The following is a 26,766-nucleotide window of genomic DNA, read 5'->3' on the forward strand; positions in this document are numbered from 1 at the left end:
AGGCAGCCCCTTGTTCATATTTTGGGGGCGCACCGTACTGAGGGCCCAGTGACTAAAGACGGACCGTCCTGAATGTGCACCTACGTACCATTGTGTAGCCTGGATGCCTCGCCCTTCAACGGGCAGAGGAGCGGGCGGGAAGCCCCTCTCCGAGGAGGCATCAAGTCCTCTCCAGCTGGGAGTCCCGGCTCCAAGCGTGGTCTGGAATCAGACTGCCTTCCGCTTAAACCCAGATTCGAGCCTCCCATCGTTAGGACATCCTGGGGTGCCGGATTTGAAACATGAGAATAATTCTATGATGCCTCCTGTATGAGGCCATTGTGAGAAGTATTAATGTATGTGGAATGTCTTGAATGATAATGGCATAAGCAAACCCCTGACACATGCCAGTGACCCTTTTATTCTGAATATTGTCAGTTCACCAAGGCACAGTTAGAAAAAAAACAGATGTGACTCCAAGTAAGAATCTTATTGACTAAAGAGGATGGAATTGTCAGGTTAAGTCACAGGCTGGAATGCCAGCTAACAAGATAAGAATTCACATGCTTCTTTGAAACTTTATGTTAAAGAAAAAAAAGATGTTGGATTTCGTCTAGAGATCTGAATGGTGAAGGTAGGTTTCTCTTTTTCTGTTGGCTGGAGTTATGCATGGCAGGGCAGCTACGATAAGAGGGAGACAGTTATCTTGGAGATTCACATGAAAATTCTGAACGTGAATGCAGGATGCACATGTTTGCAGGGGGCTCTGTGAAACCCCGCACTCAGGCACCCACAGCCTCACTTTGAGATGCTCTGTTTGGGTGACCCCTGCACCCACATGGCCTCGGCAACCTCAGGATTCTTGCCAAAAGTTTCAGAAATGCTCAAGGGGAAAAAAAAATCAATAAGGTGATTATTGTTAAGTGGTGGGTCCCCTATTCACATCTCTCTTGGTTGTTTGGAGAAAAATGTTTAAGACCAAGTGTATTGTTAGTACATTTCGAAGAAGTGTGATGTTGCAGGGAAAGGAAAAACATGGTAATGTGCTCTTTGCTTACTTACTTTATAGATGAAGAGGCAGAAAAGTCCACATTCTGGAATTAGTTCTAAGGGACTAAAGTGAGACATTTATGTGACATAAACATTTCCACTTAGCACATGTTGGATGCAACCCAGAGATAAATAAAAATATATCAACACCATGTAAACATCAGTACTGTCAGGCTGGACATAATTTATTTCAATCCTTAAAGAACCCCTGTCAATGAGGGAGAAATGTTGATTATTTTGTACACTGGGGAACTGATAAAGGTAAGTCATGCAGCCCAAGTTAGCATGAGCCAGGGTCAGGCATGTTGCAAACGCCTGTGTGTCCAACTTCAGGACTTGCGTGTCCACCCAGATGATGTCTTCAGTTGCTTTCTGCTCTCTCTCCTGGGGACAGCTCCATGGTCTTCTTGTGTTTTGTGCACGGTTATCCGTGCTTCCCATTTTCTGTCCATGTTTTTGTGACATCTGATCATTCCAGATAACTGTGGGCTCCAGGTTCTATTATTGGAAGAAATGTCAATTTAAAAGTGGGGTCATTTCATTGAAAATGATAAATGAGCTTATGGAGTTTTCCACTGGAAAATGACGGCCCTTGTTCTTGAACCACTCCAGGGTAACATCCTCAAGTTCATTTGAGGGGACACATGTAACAGTCACTCAGGGGGAGGATCATGCGCTGAGCTCTCCCTATGCCATCTGGACCCGGAGTTTCTTACATAAAATCCTCAATGATGCTGTGAGGTAGGCACTATGGATATCTCTGCCTTAAAGATATGACACTGGAGTTGCAGAAATGTTAAGTGGTGTGAGACACAGCTCAGCTCGGGGGCTACTGACAACAGCAGATCCACTTATAACCTCTGCACGGCATGACTCATTTTGACTCTCTGGGACCAGCAAATAGGCTGAAGGATGGGAAGGGTTGGGAGTAAGCTAGGAAGTTGAGAATCTTCTATCCAACCATCCATCCACAGATCCATCTACCTACCCACTGATCCATCCATCCATCCATCCATCCATCCATCCATCCATCCATCCACCCATCCATCCATCCACCCATCCATCCATCCATCCACCCACCCACCCATCCATCCATCCATCTACCCACCCATCCATCTATCCATCCATCCATCCATCCATCCATCCATCCATCCATCCATCCATTCACTCATTCACCCATCTGCCCACTGACTCATCTATCCATTTATCCAACCATCCATCCACTACTTTCTGAGACCAGATATTTACACCCATGTGTACCCAGACCTACTTCAATACCTGGCACCGTCTAGGCGATCCATTAAATGAATTAAATGAACGAATGCACTCATGAATGAGTGAATCAGGTTAGTCTGGGTCCTTGTGCGGACTCCTTACAGGGTTATTGTTAGTTTTACCAAGGAATAAATCCAAAGGAACAAAGCATGTTGGTTGAAAAAGGCTTCTGTTCCCAGTTTCACCGGGGGAATCATGGCTACAGGCTGGCTCACGATGCAAAGAAATCAGAAAACATATTCTGTGGAATATGCTCAGATCGCTTTACCGTTCTCTCTGCTTAGCTATTTGTTCCAGAAATAAACAATGAGATTCCAAAGAGTTTCTGTGACTTTATGTAGTAGAGATTAAATGCCAGCCATGTGTAATTGTAATATTGATTCAAAAGTTATGGTTCGTAAATAACACAAGAGAGCATGATATTCTCCCGTGGTTTAGAAAATTGTGAACGGCGGGTTGCTGTGAACATTACTTACTCAGTTCCATCTCCATCCCCTTCCCAACAACTGAGACACATGCTACTCTAGAAATTTGGAAAACAGAAGAATAATGCTATACCCCCATGTTGGCAAAGATTTAACCAATATGGGATACTCTATATTTTAAACACTGCTCATTTCATAATGCCTGGAAGATCACATGCATGTCTTTTTTTCCCTTAAAAGATATCTTTATATTGCATTAAATATACTTCTATTATATCTTTGCTTTTAGAATCTCCATCTGAATGCATCTTTCACCAACAGTAGCTATGTAAGTTTAAGCAGCCAGTTACCCTGGTTTAAAAGAATTGTCCACACCCCTGAGATGGACAGATGCTAACATTCAGTGAAAGGTGGCCTTTCAGCAGCTACACCCTGGAGCATGCCACCATTACCTACCCGTGTCAGCCAGCATTGACCTTCAGACTTCCATTTTCGAAGTGGAGCCCGGTGCCCCAGGCAAATGCAGTGTGTTCACTGCAGACTGGAGCTTTGAATATCCTCCACCAAAGACCACAGGGCCCTCCCCACGCAAACTCTGCCTTTGGTAACAGTGCCCTCTAAGTGCCTCCACGTAGCATGACTCGCTTTTAAGATTTAATGAAAAAAAAACTTTTAATCCCTTTGTATCTTCATTTGCTGTTCACACATTAGTTATAACCAATTTCTTTCTGGATTTTATAAAGGTCCCTTTTCCCTCCAGTATTTGTAAACCCTCATTTGCAACTTCTTCCCCTGGCTTGACCTAATCCGCCCTCCCTCCGAGGGGCTGTTTCTGCCCCCCCCCCCCGGGACACGCCGCACCACGCTGGCATGGAGGGAGACAATACAATCGCTCACGTGTGCTGTCGGCAGCCATGCCTGCGCTTCCACCGGCGCTGACCCAGCTTGGGGGCTCCACTCACCCTCTCCATGATAAATTGCCTGGGTGTGTGCAGTTTCCGCTGAAGTGCAGACAGGTGGCTGGCCAAGGTTGCCCACCCCCGCCACCTCCTTGGCGAAGCGGACCCAGGGAACCCCCGGGTTGCACTCTGCTGCCATTTCCAGCTTGCAGTGTGTTTACATACACTGTGGGATGGGTGGCGCCTTGGGGTTTCTGCTTCCTGGGGTCTACCTCCGAAAGGTGTGCAACTCCCTTGGAAATCTGGGACTTGGGTATCACGCTGCACATGGTATTATTAGGTTACTAGGTGACAAGCTGGGGATGATAATGGTCATATTCCCAGGGGTCCAGTTGAATTGAAGTATTCATAAATGACCCCAGTAGAAAAGAGTTCCGTGGTCACATCTATTGGGGGAAATTGACAATCATAACCACCAAATCTCTTGAAGAAGATTTAACTGCACATCAGCAAAGAAAAGACAAAGAGATTGTCTCACCTTCTGTGTTCACGGTTCCCACATGTTTTGGTTCAGAGAGCCTCTTACTTCCCTGCTGGGACTATCATTAGCATCCCGAGTTATTGGCATTAGCAAGAATTGCTCACCATAGTTTGGAAGCTATTTAACTCGAGGACAGACGGACAGAATCACCTGGCCATTTGCACTGAAAGGTGCATGGCAATCCCTTTAGGGGGATGATGCCAATTGTGGCCCCGTCTTCCTGTGCTTCATCTTCGTGGGCCAGGCAGCTTACCCCATCTACAACCCGGGGCTTCCAAGACTCTCAGGGCTGCGTTCTACAAATATGCATTTTCATCTACAAAAGTTACACAGGGCGGCTGTCCAATCAATATGGCACATATTAAAATATTTAATAAATCAATGCACAGTGGTGGTGATGCCTAGCTTGCTCGAGTGACTCTAGAGAGAACACCTTCAGGGTCAGCAAGAGAGGTGGATTCAGTCTGCCCTGAGGCATGGATATCTAAACAAGGGGCTTTTCACACCATCAGATTTTCACACATATTTTGTGGCTTTGGTCAAAGAGCATTTGGCAGAATAGGAGTATTTCAGCCTGTCGCCGGGCCAAGCCATCACTAGCCATGCCAGTGAGCTGTGCAGAACCCCACACATCCTTGCATGGCACAGAGGGTGCATGGCCCCAAGCTCCCCACCAAATGAAATGAGCGTGTGCTTTTGGGCGGCCCCACTGAGTCTCACGCATCGGGGATGTGCTCAAAGGGGCAGAGGATAGACTGTGTGATACCTGTTACCTGTGGAGTCCCTGCTCTTTCTCATACAGGCACAGATTTGCCTCGTAAAAGAAAGGGTCTAGTCTTTCAACTAACCGATTTTCCTAAAAGAAAAAATAAAGTTGTCAATGAAAAAAAAAGAGAAAGAAAACCCCATACTGCATTACAGAGAAGGTTCTGACTGGGGAACACGTGGTGTCTGGGATCTGGGGCTGTCACTGCGGAATCAGAGTCACTGAAGGATGTTGTTGTCACTGTCCCGAAGAGGCAGGATGGACCCCAACCCAACATATGGTTCAGATATCTAGACTTAAAGCATCACACGCACATCTAGAGGGTAGGAAACAGCTTACATAACAGGGCAGGGCTCTTGCAGAGCTTGCATCATGTGGCTTTCTAGGGAGAGAAGACAGGCTTCCCACAATGACTCAAAACCACCTCAGAGAATAGAGGAGAGAGATAGGCTTGGTTTTCATGGTGGTTCCGCGTGGGCAGGGTGAGGCTCCCAAATGCCTCAGCAGGGGCTTGCATGGTCTGAATCTCCCCCGATGCCAAAGGAGAGAGCCCAGGCCCTTCGTGGCAGCTCGCCACACTGTGGAACCCTGGCAAGAGACAGTGGTATCGTCTGCCCACTGGAAGTGATCGTCACTGGAGAGGAACTGAGTCTTTACTGCAAGACCTTCACACTTGCATCTCCTCCTCTGATTCCTCCCACAAGCCCAAGAGGAATGCCAGGAGAGACTTGATTCTCATTTGCAAGTGGATGAAGCGAATGCAGACCCGAGAGGTGCGGGGATGCGCCCTGCATACATGGCATTGCGTGGTGCCCACTGTGCACGACTGTCCATCAGAGCTGCCACATTCCATACCTTCATCCGTGGGTGCAGCTGCAGGTGATGGGGACAACCAAGGTGGCCTCCCAGAATTCCCTCCCAAGAGGCACATTCTATAGGATGGAGGCCACGTCCTGCAGGAGCCCGGCCAGAGATTCTACAGTTCTGCCAGGTTTCTCATCTGTGTCTACCATGCCCACGTTAATGCAGAGGTGTGTGGCTATCAGCTCACACAGGCTCTTGAGCCCCAACACTGTTCATTGCTCCCCAAAGCTTCATCCCATGTCCTCCACCATGCCAGGAGTGTCGACACCACAAACCAGTGTTTCTTTCCTTTTCCTGGAAAACCAGTTATTATTGTCAAACCTTTCCCAGTACACCAGCGTTCCTATGCTGTACATCCCCCAAGGAGGGAGGGGAAAATTGGATGCAAACCATGCATTTAACAAAAAAGATGAGCATTAAGATAATTAACAACTACTCAAACAGGAATAGACATGCAACGTCAGAAATGTAAGCAGGTTATCAAACCAGGTAGGACTCCCCACTGGATTCCCAACATCTTGGCAGGGCGTCTGTGAGGACCAGCCAGCACCACAAAGAGATGCATACGAATCTCAGGCCAGAGGCCCCATCCAGGAAGCCTTGCACTGAGAAAATTTCCGTGTGCAAAACTGTCACGCAAGCAGTTGCCAATTTTCCTGTCATGTTTTCCCACCACCTGAGTGCCTTATCAAGCCAGAACAGAGCTTTGCAGTATATGGAAGAATTGGGCTATTTCCAATTTTTAGAAAAAAATTCAATCTGTGAAAAAATCTTCCGGCTAAAAAATGAATGCATTTGGGTAAACATTTGGGGTAAAAATTACAACTTTGATTCCCAAATATTTTTGTAGGAGGTGGAGAAATGGGCAGCTCATGGCTAATGACTTTAAGTTCCATAAAGTCTGGTAGCAAGTGTTATACGTTCATTTTCAAACATAGGTTTGAAAGGAAGAAAAGCCATTGGTTATAAGCATGGCTTGTGGGTTATTTTTAAATGTTTAAAATAGGGAAGCATACTGCACATAGGTATGGTCTTCATGCATATTCTACAGGGACAGCATAGGAGGAGGTTGTATCATTAACAGGTGGTGATGGGAGTTGGTCGATGGGGCAGATACAATAAACCAGATTGGGGGTAGTCTAATTCATCGATGGAATTAGAGTTCTGTAACCCAGAAACATGTGAGAGATAGTCCACCAGGATTGGTTAGAAAGTAGACACACACACAGCCCCAATGGAAAAAGAAAAAACAAAAATGAAAAAGAGGGGGCTTTTACATGAAGAAATGGTAGGAAGTCCATTATCACCGAAGCCTGGCTTTCCAGGACCCATAAAAAAAGCCAGCTCAAAAATCAAGAAAAGAAATAGAAATACCATTTGACCCAGGAATTCCTCTCCTAGGAATTTTCCCTAAGAATGCAGGAGCCCAGTTTGAAAAAGACAGATGCACCCCTATGTTTATCACAGCGCTATTCACGATAGCCAAGCTAAGTGTCCATCAGTAGATGAATGGATAAAGAAGAGGTGGTACATATACACAATGGAATATTACTCAGCCATAAGAAGAAAACAGATCCTACCATTTGCAACAACATGGATGGAGCTAGAGGGTATTATGCTCAGTGAAATAAGCCAGGCGGAGAAAGAGAAATACCAAATGATTTCACTCATCTGTGGAGTATAAGATCAAAGGAAAACTGAAGGAACAAAACAGCAGCAGAATCACAGAACCCAAGATGGACTAACAGTTACCAAAGGGAAAGGGACTGGGGACGATGGGTGGGAAGGGAGGGATAAGGGGAAAAAGGGGCATTAAAATTAGCACACATAATGTAGTGGGGGGTGGGGGGATATGGAGAAGTCAGTATAACACAGAGAAGACAAGTAGTGACTCTATAGCATCTTACTACACTGATGGACATTGACTGTAATGGGATATGTGGGGAGGGACTTGATAATAGGGGGAGTCTAGTAACCATAATATTGCTCATGTAATTGTACATTAATAATACCAAAATAAAAAAAATATCAAGAAGAGAAAGCCTTAGAAAATGGGCACGTGTTTCCTGAAGATATCTGGAAGCCTGCTTATTCCTAGTAAAATGATTAGTAGTTGATTAGTAGTAACCTAATTCTAGTTGCTAAATTATTCTGCAAATATCTGTAGGAGCAGGCATTTCAATAATACCTGAGTGTGTTTTGAAGCCTCAAGAAAAAATCTTGGAACTGGCGCCTGCTGCCAGGGAGACAGGAATTGCTTTCACTACCCGCTATAATTTACTTGTAGGTATGGACGTCTGAATCCATCTAGAGTATCGTTCTTCAATTCTAATTAAAGGAAGTAGCAAATAATTCAAAAGGGTGATGAATAAAAATGTGCCTGGCATTTAGAATGAATGCATATTAGCCTCCTCACCTATCCCCTTGGAGTTTAGAAAATGTGTGGGATTCAGAACCCACCAAGTTTCTGAATATTTTCCTGCTCAGGAAATGCAGCTATTTTCTTCTGGACGACGCATGTTTAACCAGCTGCCCGGTACAAAATCATTCCCAAGGAAGAAAAAACATCAGTGTAGCAGAGACCACATCTGGAGGAGGGCTGAGCAAATGAAGGGTAGAAGACACGTCAACATTGGGAAGGATTTATTTCCAGCGATTCCCACAGGAGGTCAGATTTCAACTGGGTCTCCATGGCCACTTGGGTGACACAGAAGCTAAGAACGGTTTTCCTGTTTTTAAACAGTTCCGTTTTGAAGGTAACCTACGTGAGCGCCTCAATTTTCCCCTCTTAGCCTACAAACGCTAAACGATTTATGATGGGGCTCTTTTAGAAAAGGTTGCTGAACCCTGAAAATTGGTAGCGGGGGCTGGGGCACAGTCACTTGTGAAATTTCTTGGAAAGTTTCTCCCCCGGACTACCGAATAACATTTTGTGCATTCTGCACTTCCAGGAACACTCGGAGGCTGTCTGGCGTAGCTGAAATCATCTGAGAAACAGAACAGAAGAAAATCGTGTCGGAAGCTAAGTGAAGAAGTCAGCACAAGGGAGAGATGGCGTTGAGACAATTATAATGACGGGAGTTTTCTCCACAGTGTTGGGGAGATACAAGAAATTAGTTGGCACACGGAGGGAGATGGTTGCTGCTGGTACCTGTAGGTGGGACGGGGCTTGAGGTATAGATCAGGGATGCTGAAGCAGAAAGATAAAGTTATAGGTGAGAGGCATTGTTTCCGAACCTTTATTTGAGATGGATAAAGAAGAGGAATGGTTGAGGGCAGCCTGGAAGATTTTGAAATGCAAAAGTATGTTAGCTAGAGTTCTCCGTGGAAATGGAACCAATCAGATGGATGGATGGATGGATGATATAGTGATAGACGATAGATAGATAGATAGATAGATAGATAGATAGATAGAGAGAGAGAGAGAGAGAGAGGTGGATGCATGCATGCATAGATGGTAGACATATATATATAGAGAGAGAGACAGAGAGAGAGAGAGATGCATGGATGGATGGATGGGTGGATGGATGGATGGATGGATGATGGACAGAGATATACATATAGAAATGGGTGGCTAGATGGGTAGAGAGACCCTTTAAGCAATTGGCTCATGTGATTATGGAGGCAAAATCTCACCATCTGTCTGCGAGCTGCAGACCCAGGACAGAGGATGGTCTAAGCTTCAGTCTGAGGGCAGGAGAAGATAGTCCCAGCTCAACAGTCAGGTAGAGTAAGGATTTTCCCTTCTTCCACCCTTTTGTTCTACTCAGACCCTCAACTGATTAGATGTGGCTCATCCACATTGGGGAGGGCCATCTACTTTACTAAATCCACAGATTCAAATGCTCATCTCACCCAGAAACATTTCAGAAACACATCCAGAATCATGTTTATGCAAATATCTGGGCTCCCCATGGTCCTGGCAGGCAGGCACACACAGTTTGCCATCTCAGGAGGGAAGGAAATATTCCAAGAGTTTAGGGAAAAAAAAAAAATGCTTCAGTGTGGTACACTGGGATGGCAGGTGATCATGGTGCAGCAGGGTGTACCCCTTTCTGGACTGATGCCCCCATTTCCCAGATGCTGGCAGTCTGCCCTGCTAATGTCCCAGACTGGGCTCAGTTCAGGGAGGTCAGCCCACCCCTACCCAGCCTGGGGCAGTGAACACGCAATGATGCATTGTGCAAAAAGCCAGCTCAGTGGTGCCATCTGTGTTCCAACCCTCCCCTGGGTATCAGACTGTGTTCAACTCCTGTGAAGACCTGCTCCTTGCTGGGGTGCTCACCCACTCCATTTTCTCTTAAAAGCTCTTCCTGGATTCCCCACCATTCCCAGAACCCTGGAGCCATAAAGCAGGTAGGAGGGAAGAGGCAGACATACAACCCAAGAGGGGCCTGTTTGCACCTGCCCCCAGACAACTCTGATTCAGTCCAGTCTGCAGCCCGACCGTAGCTGGTGCAGACAGGGGGTTGCCAGCTCCTGACCTGGTGCCTGGAACCCTCCCTCTGGACTCAGGAGGGCTGAGCTGACACTTACTGAGTCCCTTCACACCTGTGGCTAATGCCCTGCACGCTGTATGCATGCCTATGGTATTTTTCCGCTTGCAAAATATACCACCTCTTCTGCGCTTTTTTTTTTAAAGCCAGCAAGGATCAAAAAAAAACTTCTTACCTGTGGGTGTTAATGAGATGCCAAATTCAATTTTCCTGCTCACGAGACATCTGTGTCTTCCTGGGCGTGGAAGTGAGAGGGACTGGCACAGACTGTGCCACAGGTACAACTGTCCCCAGTTGTCACAGGCTGGGTCAGGACTGACACCTACATCTCTGCGTCTCTTGGTAAACACAGTACCAAAATCCAAGGGGAGGCCATTTCACGGGATTCACGTTGGGGTCCTTTTAAATTGATGGTGCAATTGATCCTCGTGCCTGCCTTCGGCTTTGGGATATGGGATGCTCCCTGAAAAGCTGGTGAGGCGGGCCAGCACCACACCACAGACCCCACAGGAATAAAATGCTTTGTTCCTTGGGGAAGATTTGCTCCAGCAGACAATACACCAGGGAACTCTCTAGAGCCACACAACGTGCTAGGAGGGGAAGAGGCCTCGAAATATGACACAATCACATTCCTCTTTTCATGCAGAATAACAGAACTTGAGTTCAGAAGCCTGCGCCTGTACACCGAGTGCCTCTACTTTGTATTAGTCGTCTCTCACTGCGTAACAAATTAGCCCCAAAGTCAGAGGCTTAAGCAACACACATTTATCATCTCAAGGTCCCTGGGAGTCGGGCAAGTTGTGCAATGTGACCTAGTCCCCTGCTTCAGGCTGCAAACATCTCATCCAGGGCTCCGGTCTCCTGTGAGTCCACAGGAGGGTCTGCTTCCACGCTCGTGTGATCCACGGCAGGAATGGAGGGCTCCTGTTTCTCCCTGGGTGTGTGTGTGCTGGTGGTCACCTCCACACCTTCCGGCCTGGCCACGTCTCCATTAACAGCTCACAAAATAACAGCTGGCTTCCAGTAGAGGCAGCAAGGCTAGGAAGATGGAAGTTACAGTCATAGGCAACACCGTTTTGGAAGTGACATCCCGTCCCTCTGGCCACGTGCTCCTGCTTAGAAAGAAGACAGTCTCCCTGTATAGTCTCAGGAGGGCAGACACAAGGGTTGTGACTGTTAGGAGGTGCAGATTGTGAGGGTTCCTCCTTGGAGGCTGCCCATTACTACAAAATCCTCTGCAGAAATCCCTCTGTAGCTCTACTATCGAGGTTTCCATAACTACCACTTTTTGGGCATCTTCCCAACGATTAGCTGCTTTGCTGGCTGCAAATGGCACCACAGTCAATGGGCACACTTGGTCCGCGTTTCACAGATTTTTCAGCAGTCGCATCTTGAGCCTGTCAATAATGAGGAACACTGTTTCCTTATCCTGCAGGTTGATTTTATCCAGGGCCACGAGCTAGCCGGGCAGCCCAGCCAATGTGGTGCCACTTCTCGTTCTCACATCTCACGGGGACCTAAGGAGAGAAAGGAGTGAATTCCTTGCATGTAAAAATAAAAAGAGAAACATCACACACCTGTATCCTGTGTAGATTCAGGTCAAATATTTATACAGAGACATCACTCTGTGCACCACAGCCTCTTTTGTTAGGAGAAAAAAGGAGGCTGACTTGAAATGGAAGGTGTCACAGCGGCTAACGGAAAACAAAGAGGCATGGTGGGAAATTGCAAGTGGGGTAGAAAAGTGACTCTAAGGCACAGTCAGCGGCCGATGCATGAGACACAATGCACGACACAGCCCGGGGACCTGCGCCGGGCGATCCCATCCCCACCGGCTGCAGATGCATATGAGACCAACACAGCAAAGGGGAGAAGAGGACCGAACACACAAAGAAGGCTGGGGATGACAATGATGTGCTGGAGGGAGAATGGAGGGATCTCAAACCATGCAGGGCTTCAGCAAGAATTGCTTTTTATGTTAAAAAAAAAAAAGGAGACACGATGCATGCAAAACCTCCTCCTATTTGAAAGGAAAGACATGAAGAGATTCTGATAAAGAATTTCACGCTGTGTGAGTTTCTTCTATGCCAAGATTTGTATGCTGAGGACTTTTAACCATTGTAGTATTATTGTACCCAAAAGGCAACCGATAGGGACCAGATCAATGTGGACCTTATTCAGTTAGGAGAGTAAGATGAGTTATAATTAGCTCTCCAAGTAATGTCTCATTCTAGTGAACTACATTTTTTTTTTTTTTGGTTTTACAAAAACACTTTACTAAGTCGGGTGATTTTAAATCTCTCCTACTTCTTGTATGAACTAGTTCTCTGAAGAGTCCATTTTCTCCACACCAAGAGGGTTTTGGGACAGCTGTGGGATGTGTGGATCATACAACAAATAGTGTAAAAAATAACCATAAAGATGAAGGTATCGTATTGGACTTCCTCTGGGGTTTGGTAAATTATGGTTTTCGGAGCCTGGTACTGAATTTGTGAGGGGGCAAGAGACCTGCTCAGACAAAAGCAGGTGGAGAGCCTCCCCAAGCACCGTGTTTATACACTTTAGTGGGAACAGGGTTTGAGGAGAAAAGCACACAGAGATGGAGACAGACGTAGAGGCTGGGACAGCCACGTGCATGTCTGCAGAGGTGAAGCGAAGACACAGAGATAGAGATGGGGGGCGACGTAGGTGCAGGTAGATGGGCACATATTAGCCGTAGCTACGAGACAGCCTGGGTGTGCATATGGGGCAGGTGCAGCTATAGCGATGCAGGGTTAGCTGTGGGGCTGGGATTGATCCCAATGAAACAAACATTCCTAATGTGGGTGATGAAGGAATAGCGCTGGTGTTGAAGGTGGAATGATAAATGTATAGGTCTGATACAAATATAAGTGCAGCGCTATAAATCCATAGTATAGGTATAGAAAGAGAAGAATATATATATATATATATACACATACACACACACATATATGTGTATATATGTGTGTATAGGAAGAGAAGTGTGTGTGTGTATATATATATATGCAAAGCTATATAGGTGTAGGTACAAATATATAGGTTAATACCTATATAGGTGTACAGCACAGATCTAGTAATGGTGTAGCTAACCAGGGAGAGGTATATAGATATAAGTGTGCAAATCGAGGCATAGGTATGTCTATACAGACATAGGTATAAAAGATAAATATAAATAGATACAGATAGAGATGCATACAATAGGTGTAGGTGTATACAAATGCACAAAAGGAAAAGTACCAATAAACATGAGGAATATACACATAAGTATCGGCTACAGGTACCAGCACAGGTGTGTGGCTGTAGGCACGCAGACAGGATCCAGGGGACAGCACTGGGCTAGCTGTGGGCACAGGCATGTACGCTCAGGTCCAGGTCAGAACAGGTGTCACTGGGTAGGCAGGGGTGCAGAGGCACAGACATAGGCACAGAGCTGGGCATAAGATGGGCACGCACCTCAAGAAGGCGAAACCGGAGATCAGGGGCATGGGAAGGAGGGGTCAGCCCGGCCGGGACCAAGCAGGCTGCATGGAGAGGGGGAGGCGGCCTCTTGGTGAGGCTGGAGGTCTTGCTGGGCACCCGGGGAGTCCCACAGGGGACACAGCTGGCCTCTGGGAGCCACGGCTTGCGCGGAAGGCACGGGTGTGTTGGGAGATGCCCCTGGGGTCCTGGACACCATGACAGCCCTCATCCTTTGCAGAGAGTGAGGCTCAGGTCGCTCTTAAACCCCAGCCTTCTCCCTCCTGACTGTCTCTCCTTCATGCTCCCATATCTCCAACACCCGAGTGTGTCGGCTCTGCCCGGAGGCCCCAGACTCGCTCTGGGTGCATGTCAGCCAGAACGCAGTGGTCCCTTGAGGGAGGTGCCAGGGGCCTTCTGGAAGAGGACCACCCCTATGCCCAGCTCCCGTGGGGATGGGTGGGCAGCCCTGTCCACCCCAGCACGTGTTGTGCTAGCCTGGGACCTCCCAGGAACTCCACCCGGGGGGATCCCCTTCCTTCTCCCCCCTTCTGCCCTCTGCCAGCGTGGACACCCCTGTTCCTGGCTCCTACTCTGGGTGTGGGGTGGGGGGCTCCTCAGTGGTAGCCGCTCCTCCCCCTGCCCTCCTGCCCAGCACCTCTGCAGCCTGCACAACCAGTTCTCTGGGTGCCCTCCCAGGGCAAAGCACGGGGGCTCCAGCTCGTCCCCTAAAAGGCGCCAGGTCAAGGGTGCCCTGGAGTCAGAGTCAGAAAAACAACGCGATGAATCAGCGGCACCATCTGAGACTTGGAAGGTGACTAATGCTCCCCAAGATGTTCTGTTTCTAAATCACGGGTGGGTTGTAAGACAGACTTTTTTTTTTTCTTCTTATTTTTCCTTCCCCATCTCTTTAACAGAAGCACATACACCAGCAGGAAGCAGCTTTCAGGATGTCAAAATATTTTTGCAGCTTCGCTGTGAGCAACAGAACCTTTCTCAAATGTGTACCGGGTGCCGCCTCAGATGGTAAAGTCCCACGGTTTCATCTCGACGTTAAGAGGGCTGCTTGTCTCTTGAGAGTTCGGGGTGGGCTTGTGGGGGGGGGGACACTCCATGCCTGAAAATCCTTCAGGACCCGGAGAGGAGGCGCTGAAGGAGAGAGCCCCGCATTACAGACAGGCGACCCGTGGGTGTTCTTCATTTTCCTCGACGTATATTCTTGCAAAATAGGAGATTACAGTGCAGAAAAACAAAGGGGAACATCGAACGTGGACATAGGCCGTTTCCACGGGCAAGGAGAGGCCTGTGAAGACTACCAACGGGGCAGTCAGACCTGTTACATAAATTAGCTTCCTTCCATCTCTGTAAAAACCCTCAGAACAGGAACCCAGCTGAGATGAATAATTTATTGGTTCAATTAGAAAGAAATTGGGCCCTTCACACACGCACGCCCCGGAGACAGAGCTCAAATAAAGAACAGGGCGATGCATCAAATACCCTCCGAGATCTGTCACCTGCCTGCAGCAGGGATGCATGTTCTCTCTGGGCAAGCGCCCTCCTTATTCCAGGACCGCATTGAGGTCATGCTTCAAGACGCACCGATAAGTTTTGTCCAGCCACTGAGTGATGTTTTAACAACTGTCACATGCGTGCCTTCTAAATTCTCCTTTCATCCCCAACAGGAAAGACTAAGTGCAGAGGCGACCTCAGGACCCCAGGGCAGCCTGGGCTGGCCGCTCCGGTGAAAGGCCAGTCCTAGACATCACTCACGTTGTTCGTTGGATTCGCCCCTCCGATGCACGGCGTTGACCTTCTCTGAGGCCACTTCCCAGGCAGGAACACCCACTCTCTTCATCACTGGGGGACCCGGAGGATTCTGAGTGTCCCACCATCCCGTGAGATGCGTGCTCATGTAGAAGAGCCTATTTTTTTTTTCTGTGTCGGATTTTTCTCGCCTCTAAGAGCGCTGGAGCATTGAATGGTACAAAACTGTGGATTTTAGGGGTGGGGACATTCCCCAGCGGGTTCTAGGCAGTATCTGGAGATACTGGGAGTCACAACTTTGGGGTGAGGGCTGCTCCTGGCATCTGGGGGTGAGGGAGGTGTGGAGACCAGGGAGGTTGGTCAGCACCCCACAGTGCCCAGGATGCCTGCCCCAGAGGATGATCTGGCCCTAAATATCAACAGGGCCGAGCTCAGGACCCTGGGCCACATGCGTGCATGATGACAACTTTGTGTACTAACTTCCCAGGGCCACCAGAGCATACAGCCACAGAGTGGCGGCTTAAAACAACAGAAGCGTGTCCTCTCATGGTTCTGGAGGCTGGAAGCCAAGATTAAAGTCCTGGTAGGACTGGTTCCTCCTGGAGGCGCTGGTGGGCGACCTTTCTCCCTGCCTTTCTCCCCACAAGCCCTGAGATTCTGGACACACCACCCCCGTCTTTGCCTCCACTTGTCCCTCCGTGTGCGTCCAGTGTTCACATTTCCCTGTTCTCATAAGGGCGTCAGTTATGGGATTTAGGACCCATCTTCATCCTGAAACAAGACCGTCCCCTTGTCTTCACCCATTATATCTACAAAGGCCCTATTTACAAATTAAGTCACATTCACACCTTCTGAGGCTCAGAACGCCTACCTGTCTTTGGGGGAAACACATTCATTCATTCATCAATTATTTCATTAGCGCCTCCTCAGCCAAGCTAAGCGAACGTTTAGAAAGAACGGTTGGTTCCACTCATGAGGAGCAGTCGGTGTAACCCCGGAGAAGGGTCCAGATATTCCTTGTCTTCTCCCTAGGCCTGCCTGAAAGATGTGGGGCCACCCTCCATCCAACTCACGTCGACTGCCCTCAAATAACCTGGGGTACAACCGTCCCTCACACAGAGCCTCACCTCGCTCGGCTCAGGGACGGCTCCGCTTGGGGGAGGCATGCCTTTCTAGAAGACATGTTCAAAGGAAAGCCATTGTCTTAAACAAACAAACAAAAAAGCCCCTATGGTGTGTAGCCCAGGGTCCCCCAGGCATAGTGTGAGACAAAATAGGAGAGACTGGCCTCCACCGATTCTCTGCAGAATATTCACCAACCCCATGCACAGAATTTCCGAATCCCCGAGCTACGGATGCATTGAAAAATTGCAAGGGACATAATAAAAAATGGTCCAGATGTTATTTTCAGTGATTGAAGCCGTGACCATTTTGGAAGAAAGTAGGACAGCAGCTATATATAAAGATGTCAACAAATAAAAATCCTATTGTGACTTAGCCACCTCAGGAAAACCAAGTTAGGTTCCAGCTTGGTGTCGGATATGGAGGTGGGAAGGTTGGCGAAGACTTTTGTTTTCAAAGTGCACCTGTTTCTTCCGGCACAGGTGAGAGCAAATTTAATTTGCATCAAGGTAATACCCTACTCTGAGGAAAAGCAAGCTCATATCCAAAAAAATATACAGAAGCACTTGACCCTTGTTTGCATGTGTGTGCAGGGTGGGGTGTATATGTGTGCGTGGATCTCTTGGGGGTGGGACACGGAATACTGAAACATGATATGCATTTTAAAAAATTGTCCTTGTGATAATATATATAGATATTCTAAATACATAGTACCCATACATATAAGCACCATAAAATATACTCTTTTAACCTTTCTGAACGGTACAATTCCCTGTCATTAATTTGGTTTAGGCTACCGTACAACCATCACAGCCGTGTCCAAGTATTTCTAATGTAGAAATCCAAGAGGTAAAAAAAAAAAAAATTCTTGCTTTCTAAAAAAAATGTATCTGGACAGATCAAATGCTTGAAGAACGGGTGCCAAATAATCTTTCTAAAGATGATGAAATCATTTGAGTCAGGCACAGCCCGCTGCACACGGGAATAAACATGGTATGTTTTGCTGATGATGGTCCTGGAGTCCAGTGCAAGTTGTGGGTACACGTGGTACCCCAATATCCTTAATGAAAGCAGGAAGCATGAACATTTGAAACGGCCATCATCACCAGCTCCACTCCATGCACCCCGGGCTTCTAAGCATCAGGCTCCCCCACATGGCTTTTAGCATCTGCATCGAGTTTTATGATAATTTTAAATGGCTCTAATGGACCTTACCTCCATTCCGTGGAACTCAGAAAAAGCATTAACCCATTAATACACCCCCGTGGCGACTGACGCACCCCACATACACTTCACCTTCCGGATCCTTGTGTCGCTCAGAATAATCTGAGATGTGGAAACCATGCCGGCTTGCAAAACATTTTCTGGATTTCTTCATAATCAGTGTATATTTTTAGGAAAGAACATGAATGCAGATTATTTTAAAAAATTATTACGACATCCACCAGCCAGGATGCCTTTCTACATGTCTGTGAAATGAAGAAAATAAAGCTTGGTGCCACTTGCTTTCTGTCAGAGCCTGTAGAATGAGCAACGAGATTTCTAGGAATCCTTAGGGGACACCCGACTGGAAATCCCTTCATGGGGATGGTGCCCCCGGAGAGCTCGCCAATGACCACAGGTGCCCCACTCACAACAAGCAAGCTGTGTACTGTTGGGGAGGCACCCCAACACCTGCAATTGGTTCTCTGCCTCTTCTTCATGATAAATGGAGATGAACGGTCGTAAGACTCTTGTTGAATTTAATCAGAAAAGGATGCTGTTGTTGGGCTGAATCGATACCTTTCCATGCTTTTATTAAGTCCATGCATTTAATAAATCCCTTCCCGTCCTTCTCTTCCTTCTTTACATACTGATTACAATTCTTTCCCTCCCATCTTAAACTATTTAAATAACGCAAAGGCATGACATGTTCCATTCGCTGATGCACACTTTTGTCTAAAGTTTGTGCCCTGTATTGTTCCTCTGCTCCCCCAGACCCGCTTTCTAAACTCTCCTGCTCAGCCAGCACTGGGGGGCTCACCACCATGGACAGCACCTGTGATGTCTCCCCTTGCCCTCTGACGACTGTTTTGGGTTCTGATAATGGGGAACCTGAGCCGAGGTTGGAGGGAGCAGGTCATCAAAGATGGGTGGTGGTATCCGTGGCTCTCTGACACTGAGTCACTGGGCATGGGTGTTCTCTTCTTATCCAAGACCACGGCTCCTGGACGTGGCCCTGTCCACGTTGCTCTCCTTGGCTACATCTGCTGGCTGACCCTTCCCTCTGGGGATCACCAGAAAACCAAAATGCTTTTCCCATGCAAACACCCGAATCTTCAAGCCCCTCAGACATTGCACAAGAGACGGCAGCAAAAGAGTTGGATACAATATTTCTCTATGGAGAAAAAAATGCAAGAGCAATTACCCTGATTCACACTGACACGCATCAGAAAAAGAAAAATTGCACTTGCTATTTATCAAGCACCTATTGTGTGCAGACATTACGGTAACTTGTTTACACCTATCTCTTTATGTAATCCTTCCAACCTGCTGGGTACGGGGTTATCATTATCCCCAAGGCCCCCTAAGGATGGACAATAGACAGTCTCCGCACAAACTCATGTCTGAAACATTGCATTTCTTTTATTACTATTATATTCATTTTTTTTTGCAGGATATTGGAATCAAGTGCTATTTTGAACACTGGCTGTTTCATGGTAGATAATATAAGCTTGTTTCACAGGAAACCATCTTGCCCGTTTTTAGGAAGTAGATAGAAGTAAGGTTTCTACAGGTAAAATCAATCTGACACATTTTTAGGCTGAATAAAAGAATGGACACATCACCTTTGTATCAGGATTTCCTCAGGCAAAGTCGTTAGTTCGCTGGCGGAGAATCGGGCATGTGGGATGAACATTAGCCTTCTGAGGGCACTGGGGTGCCAACCGTCACACGACGGGGGCTGAGAAGATAGTTTCAGGCATGTTTCATCTGTGGACCACATTGGGAGGGGCTTGAATTGTAATGCAGGTTGTTCAACAGATAGAGTTTGATTTTTTTTTACTGTGTATTTAAAGTGGCTTTTTGTTTCAGAGTAGTTTTAGCTTTACAGGAAATTGCTAATACACTCTTAGGAGTTGGTGTATATACCACACACGTTTCCCTTTTGTTCCATCCCACGTCAGCGTGCTACTTTGTGACAACTGACGAATAAATATTGATACATTATTACTGACTAGTTCACAGTATTCCAGTTTCCTTCAGCACCCTTTTCTGCCTCAGGCCCCCCATGCAGGACCCGCATGACATGTCCCATCGCCTCGGGTTCCTCTGAGCTGTGACGGCTTCTCCGACTTCCCTTGATTTCTGATGACCTTGACAGTTTGCAGAAGGGCTGATGATGCATCCTACAGGATGCCCCACTTCACTGGGGTTTGTCTGATGTTTTTCTCATGATGAGGTGGGGGTTGTGGGTGTGGGCAGGAAGATGGCAGAGAAAAAGGGTTGTCCTGTCATGTCATATCAGGAGCGCGCTCTCACCCTGCCTCACTGCTCTGCATGTTGACCGCCTGGCAGAGGTGTGATTGTCATGTGTCTCCACTGTCAAGATACTCCTTTACCCCCTCGTTTCCATATGTATTATTTGGAAGGAAGTTACTATGTTGGTAATTGATTTGTTGAAGAACATTTCTCTGATGCAATGTCCTTATTAAGAAGTGCTTGTGGGGACAGCAGAAGTGCCTATGGCCAGGATCCTCCCGTGACCCTAAACCACTTGGTGATGTCACTGGGCTGCTGCTAGGCTCCTGCTCCCACACCCGTAGGCAATGAGCTATGACTGACTGAGTCAGTATATAAAGAGCTCTGCCCAGTGCTCTAGGCAGAGGCAGAGATGGAGGTGGGTTACAGACCTACAGACCGCTGGGTGCAGACATGATTCTAGTGCTCAATGTACTGCCGTGAGAATAAAGACGAGTAAAAACACTTTTAACCCAAGAACGTTCCATTGTCATTTCTCGGTCTCACTGAATCCACAGTGAACCCACCCAGGGCCGAAACCCTCACATGAGACAGGGAGAAAGTATGTTCCCTTTATATTAAGGATGTGGAAAACCTCTGCTCTTCACCATGAGGAGCTTTAATAACAACAATCTTGCAGAAATTACTGAATTTCCCAAAAGCCTCTTGCTTCAAAGGCTTCACCATAAAAGGAAGTAAGTTATACAAGACAATTGAGGATTTTCACAACAGAAACAAGGCAGGGAGTCAGTTTCTGAAAGCAAAGTTCTCTCAGCAACTTGTCTTCTCAATGGCCTTTAATAATTGAATTCCACTTCCTGCAATTGCCTGATAACTTCTATCGGACCCAGTATCCCAGAGATAACATTTATAAACTCTCAATGAAATCTTAAAAAAAAAAAAACGAAACACAACCCTATCTGAAGGCACTGATGAATGACCCCAAATAGGAGAAACTGGAGGGCAGGATCTCTTGAAAACACAAGGAACTGCTCTGTGGAAGATTGGCGTCTATGCGGCCGACATTCACGAGGACCGTGCCCAGTCAGCTGATGTGGGGAAGGCTAGACTTCTGCAGGTTTGTCAGCCTACAAGTCAGAGGGCAAAGATGGCAGCTGCCAGAGTCACAGTGAATAGGACGTGACGAGGATGTTCCTGAAAGGGGAGTCTGCAAGCTGGTGCCTTAAAATCTGGGCATGAATGTTGCCCAAATCCTGGGCATATCTGGACTATGCATGTGTGGGGAAGCCCTGGCGAACCAGGGTGTACATTTCTGCAAGAAGCAGGGATTTTAGCCTCTGCCCACTGCAGGGAAGGCAGCCTTGAGAATTTACAGCCAGTCAGGCAAATTGAGTCTTCAGAGGACGACAACTGACTTCAGAGTCTATACAACACACCAACACCAATATCCGTGACAAAAAGAACAAACTGATAGACGTGAAGAATCAGGGAGATGTAACCTAAAATCCACTGAAAAAAATTATCGATACCTGCTAACCCCAGATGACCTACGGGGGAAAGTACCAGATAGGAACTGTAAATATGCTTCCGGAGCTGAAGGAAAATAGTTACAAGGAATAAACAGATGGGGCATTTGAGTAGAAAATTGGAAATGATAAACTGAGTGCCAAATGGGATTTCCACAACCCAGAATAGGAAAGCTCTTCAAGAGGTTTCACTGTAGACTCAAAATAGTAGAAGATGGGGTCAGTGGTTTGAAAATAGGACCAGAAAAATTATCTAACCTGAGAAATAGAGGGAAAATGATGTCAAAAATGGCAAAGGCCCAGTGACCTGAGGGACAATATTAAGTAGTCTACTTGTACGTAATTATATATATTATATATTTGATGTTATATATTATATAAACATTATATAATAAAATATGTAATAAAGGACTATATATTGTAATTATGTAAGTATATAATGCAACATTATAATTAAAATACAATGACAAATTATAATCATCTGTTAATATATAATAGAAGATTACATACTACATTATGATTATTATACCATGATATCATTATAGAGTATATTATTATAACATATGTAACATTAGAACACATTTATATAATATATAGTAACATATTTACTAGAAGACAGAGATAAGACAAGGAAAGGTTCTTGGAGAAAGAATGTCCCCAAATAGCTAAAAGCTGTAAACAACCCAAAAGTGCACCAATAGGTGAGTAGATGAGTAGATAAACAGCCATAGGTATATCCTCACAACGGCATCCTACACACCAATAAAACAGAACCACACCCACAATCTCATCATGCTGACAGAAGCCTTTCCCGAAAGTGTATATATGACGTGACTCCATTTGTGTCAAGTTACAGAACATGCAAAACTTAGCATGCAAAAAAAGAAGATAAAACAACCCAAAATAAAGGAATTATTGGCAGAGCACAGGGAATATTCCAGAACTTTTCAGGGCGATGTAGTTTCTATGCCTCGAGTGGGTGTGAATGATCATCAACACACTGAATGGTGCACACGAGACAGTCACCTTCTACTAAACCCAAGTTTTACCTGCCAGACAAAACTCTAACCCATAGCATGTGCTTTGTGGCATATTTAACAAAGGCAGGGTGCACAGAAGTCCAAACGTGGTATGGACCTTCACAGTAGCACACGCTGTCCTTGCATTTCCGAGTAAAACCCATGTTTCTGAAAGTCAAGTACGCACCCTATATCATCCCATAATCTTTTTTAATGGCATCCAGCACCATGCAGAATTGGGGAGGGAGGGTCATAAAAATGCCAAAGTCCTTGTGTACCCTCAAAAAAGTACCGAATGCAAGGCACATACTAGTTTTAAGCAAGATGTTGAGAATAATAACCCCTGAGTGATTACCAGTTACTAATCTCCATTACTACTTATCAGACGCTAACAGGCGGGTCAAGTCCCTGGGCTGCAGGTCAGATGCACACAGAGGCTACAAACAACAGCCATTGTCATCTTTCTGGAGGCCTGGCCACTTTCTGCACCGTCTCTCCACTCACACCACCCACATCTATAGCAACAGTTGCTCCCATCATTTTGCAAAGGGGGAAACCGAGGCACAGAAACGTCAGCAGCTTCCTGGAAGTCACTGGGCAGCAAGGCGTGGCTGGTGAGTTCTATCCTCAGCCATCCAGCTCCACAACTCTTGCTCTTTCCCACCAGAATGACACCAGCTCTTAGAAATCAAGGCCCGCTGCTTGGTTTTGGTAGCAGAGAGAAAGGCGCCTAGACCCACAGTCTGTGCGCCACGGTGTGGGATTTTGAGCGCTCTCCTACGGAACAATGAACAGCCCAAGGCTGGGAGGTGGTCGTGGGTTTTCCAACTTGGGGGTTGGGCATGGGACACATTTCTCCCAAACTCCTCCATCTTGCCCTCTTCTCTTCCTACACAACTTGGCCCCAAGTACCGTTGGCCTCGTACAAAAATCCCAGTGTTCACATGCACGCTCGAAGCCCTACGGCAGCCTAGTGAATCCGGGTGACATACGTCCGCTTTGATTCTTGTGACCCTCCAGCAATGAATGATCAGGACCTATAGGGCACACGGAGTAATTTCAGGGACCAAGACTGCAGGAAATAAATGCTCCCAGGAAAACAGGGACCAAACAAAGACACAAGATGATTGTAAGGAGAACAATCATAGTAACAAATAAGCACGTTGCAGATAATTAACTAACTTCCCAAGCCGCCAGCGCTGACCTCTCCCTCCCTAGATGTTCAAGGAAACAGTCAGATAGTTCTCCTCAGGAAAGGGTCTTACGTCCATGTTATAGACACAAAGAGGATAAAGTCACACGAATAGGACTGTGCAAACGGGGTGAAAAACGGCCCCCTGGGAAATAGGGGTGGGGGTCATGATTCAGAGAAAAGCTGTCAAGTGCAAGAATTTAAGCAATGACTTTTCAGACCTCAGATGCCAGAGAGGAACACTTCACTTTAGAATTCTCGCAGGTGTGGAAGACATCCCAGGACTTCAGGTCTCCCTAGATTTTATACACTCGACACACGAGAGTGTAAGGGGACGAAAGGTTTGCTTATCATTCAACTTCTGTGAAGTTGTACTATCGCCTGCGGGACGGTCAGCGCTAAAAGCCAACAGGATTGAAATTAAAAACCCGACTTTCAGAAAACAATGTGGGGCAGAAACTAAAATGCGCTGTCACCGTTAGCTGTTTAATGCACACTTGCAATGAAAGCAAGCAGAGGATTTTACGTGGGGTTCGGTGTCTTGTCTTGGCGGCACGGCGTCTCACACAACAGCCCCTTTTGCAGAACACACCGCACCCAGCAGTCCACTAAGGGCGGCTTCAGATGCACGGGGCTTGCTTTGTCCTGCTCATCCCAAGGGCAGAAAATAAGATGCGATCGCAGATTCAGAAACAGATTTCAAAGGCACCCTCTCTTGCTTTCCCCCAGACACTTCAGAGACACCCGGTATTCCGTGTACACCCACAGAGGCACCACACAGGGTGCCTGACAGCTGCTTCCAGAATTAAGGTCCACAAAGGGCCCATAAAACAAACAAACAAACCAAAAATCTCTACAGGGCTCATCGCTTCTAATTTTGTAAGCAGAGTCACGCAGAGATTCTCAAAGAACATGAGAATGTGACCAGCCTTCCCTGAGATTCCGGGTGAGAAACACCAGGAGGGTTGACATGGAGAGAGGAGAATTTATGGTCATGAGGATGGAGGTCACGGGGTCTTGCCTTGTCTTGGATGAACACCAGGTGGGGAAGGGCTACTTTGGGAGGACCTTCTCCCCTACATGCCTTTTTATTCCTTGTTCCACATGCATGAGAACAAAGCCGTCTCCTGAGGAATATGGGGACTTCTCAGGTTCTTGGAATATAATTTCACAACCCCCGTGTAACGTCTCCAAGGCCACCCCCACTTCTGATGCCATATGCAACCCCTGGGGTCCCCAAATCACCTGAGGTTCAAAGATGCACCATAAGGTCACAGAGAACTCCGCAGAGCTGCTCGGGTCTGGTTATGGGGTACCGTGGAAGGACACAGAATAAAACTCTAACGGCAGAAAGCAAGCTTGGCATCTCTGTTTCACAGTTTATCTGTCCTCTTTGCTGCCTTAATCTTTGGGTCAAACAGCTCCCGCTCTGCCCTGCAGCCCTGCACGTCGGCTTGTGGATCATGCAGACTAATTTTGCTCATAGCTGGGGAGTTCTGTACGCAGCCCCTCACCCAAAGCTTGCCTCCCTGGAGGAGAGAGGGACCTATGCACACAAATAATGCCACCCGGTCAAACATTTACGGGAACATCATGAGCAGACCTGGGTGGACGAGAATCAACTGACCAGGGACACTGAGTTTCACAAATGACTTCAGACCCTCGCTGGCATCAGAGGTTTGCAGTCTGTCACGTCCCGGCCTCAGCCCCCTGCTGCTCCCCTTTTCTGTAGCATACAAGAAGCTGGAAATCAATTCTGGGTTAAGGTGGGGCTTTAGGATATGAGCCCACCATCTCCTCGGACTGCTGGCTTTTCAAATATAGTCGCTTTATGAATAAACTAGCTTTCTTCGCCAACACCCTGCCTGTTGACTTATTGGCATGTCCTTCAGGGAGTGGTGTGAGCTTGGACTCTGCTATAAATCTGTTTTGGATTCAGTTACAAAAAATTTCTGGCAAGTGTGCACCATCCCTGCAGGACACAGGCTTTAAGCCACTGTCCAGGACTCCCAGGACACATCCAGGTGGTCCTGCCCCTGGGCTCGGCCTCCCTGTGGGTCCCTCCTGGGATTGCATGTCAGTGAGACCCTGGGACTCACCCTCCCTGCTGCACACCGAGCCCACCCTCCCAGTCATACTATCAGGGTTCAGTACCATGTGGATGTCTGGGGAAGCTCGGAGGGCCACCAGGCACCTTATGGGAGTACACACGACCCTCCTTATCCTGGGGGCCAGGCTTTTACAAAAGGTTGTTTGTCCCTGAACAGCTGGCTTTAGCTCCCTGCCAGGTTATGCAAGCATTCGGACAAGCTGTCACATCCTCCCATCAGACCCAAGGCCATGCTCTTGGGGCTACATAGCCTGTCCCTGGGGCGGGTCACCAGGTGCCCGAGTGCAGCCCCAAGTGGATTTGTCATTTGAGGAGCCCTCCTGCCCAGGGCTCTGAGTACACAACAGTTGATGTCATGTGACATCATGTTGGTCACCCCCAGACTCCAGTGTGGGAAATCCCTCCTGCACCCAGAGTGAAGTAGAGATGGTGAGAAACGCGCGCACACACACACACACACACACACACCCCAGAGTACAGAGGTAACAATCCCAATGAACTCTGGCTTCATCATTCATGAGAAGGAATCAGTCAGATACTTAAATGTTGCACCTATCAAGAGGCCAAAATGCTTGCTCCAGGCTTTAGCGGGACGCCTGTCTCCCTGCGAGTCTAGGGGCACCTGCCCATTTCTCCTCCTTCTGCTGGGCAACTACCTCGGGTACCTCCACGACCCCAATAAGGTTATCTCCGGAGGACATTCCGGCTCAGTGTCAATGGAATCCACGCCTTCATCAGATAATGCAAATGTCTGCGGATAAACCTGGGGGTCTGCAGGGCGCATGGGTCCTATTTCCTC

General features: G+C 47.2%; 1 long non-coding RNA gene across 2 annotated transcripts in view; it reads right to left on the minus strand.

The window, feature by feature from the left end:
- Positions 1-722: 722 nt before the first annotated feature.
- The window catches only part of LOC130682171 (uncharacterized), a 32,334-nt gene continuing 6,290 nt past the window's right edge, over positions 723-26,766 (minus strand). Inside the window, exons 2-3 of one of the 2 annotated variants that reach the window (XR_008995430.1) lie at positions 10,471-11,812; positions 723-1,527 (exon numbers count right to left, since the gene is read on the minus strand). This is a non-coding gene — a long non-coding RNA (uncharacterized LOC130682171). The remainder of the gene's footprint in view (positions 1,528-10,470; positions 11,813-26,766) is intronic. The other variant, XR_008995429.1, reaches the window with a different exon arrangement.

The sequence above is a fragment of the Manis pentadactyla genome, chromosome Y (genome assembly GCF_030020395.1).
Source record: "Manis pentadactyla isolate mManPen7 chromosome Y, mManPen7.hap1, whole genome shotgun sequence".
Taxonomy (NCBI): domain Eukaryota; kingdom Metazoa; phylum Chordata; class Mammalia; order Pholidota; family Manidae; genus Manis; species Manis pentadactyla.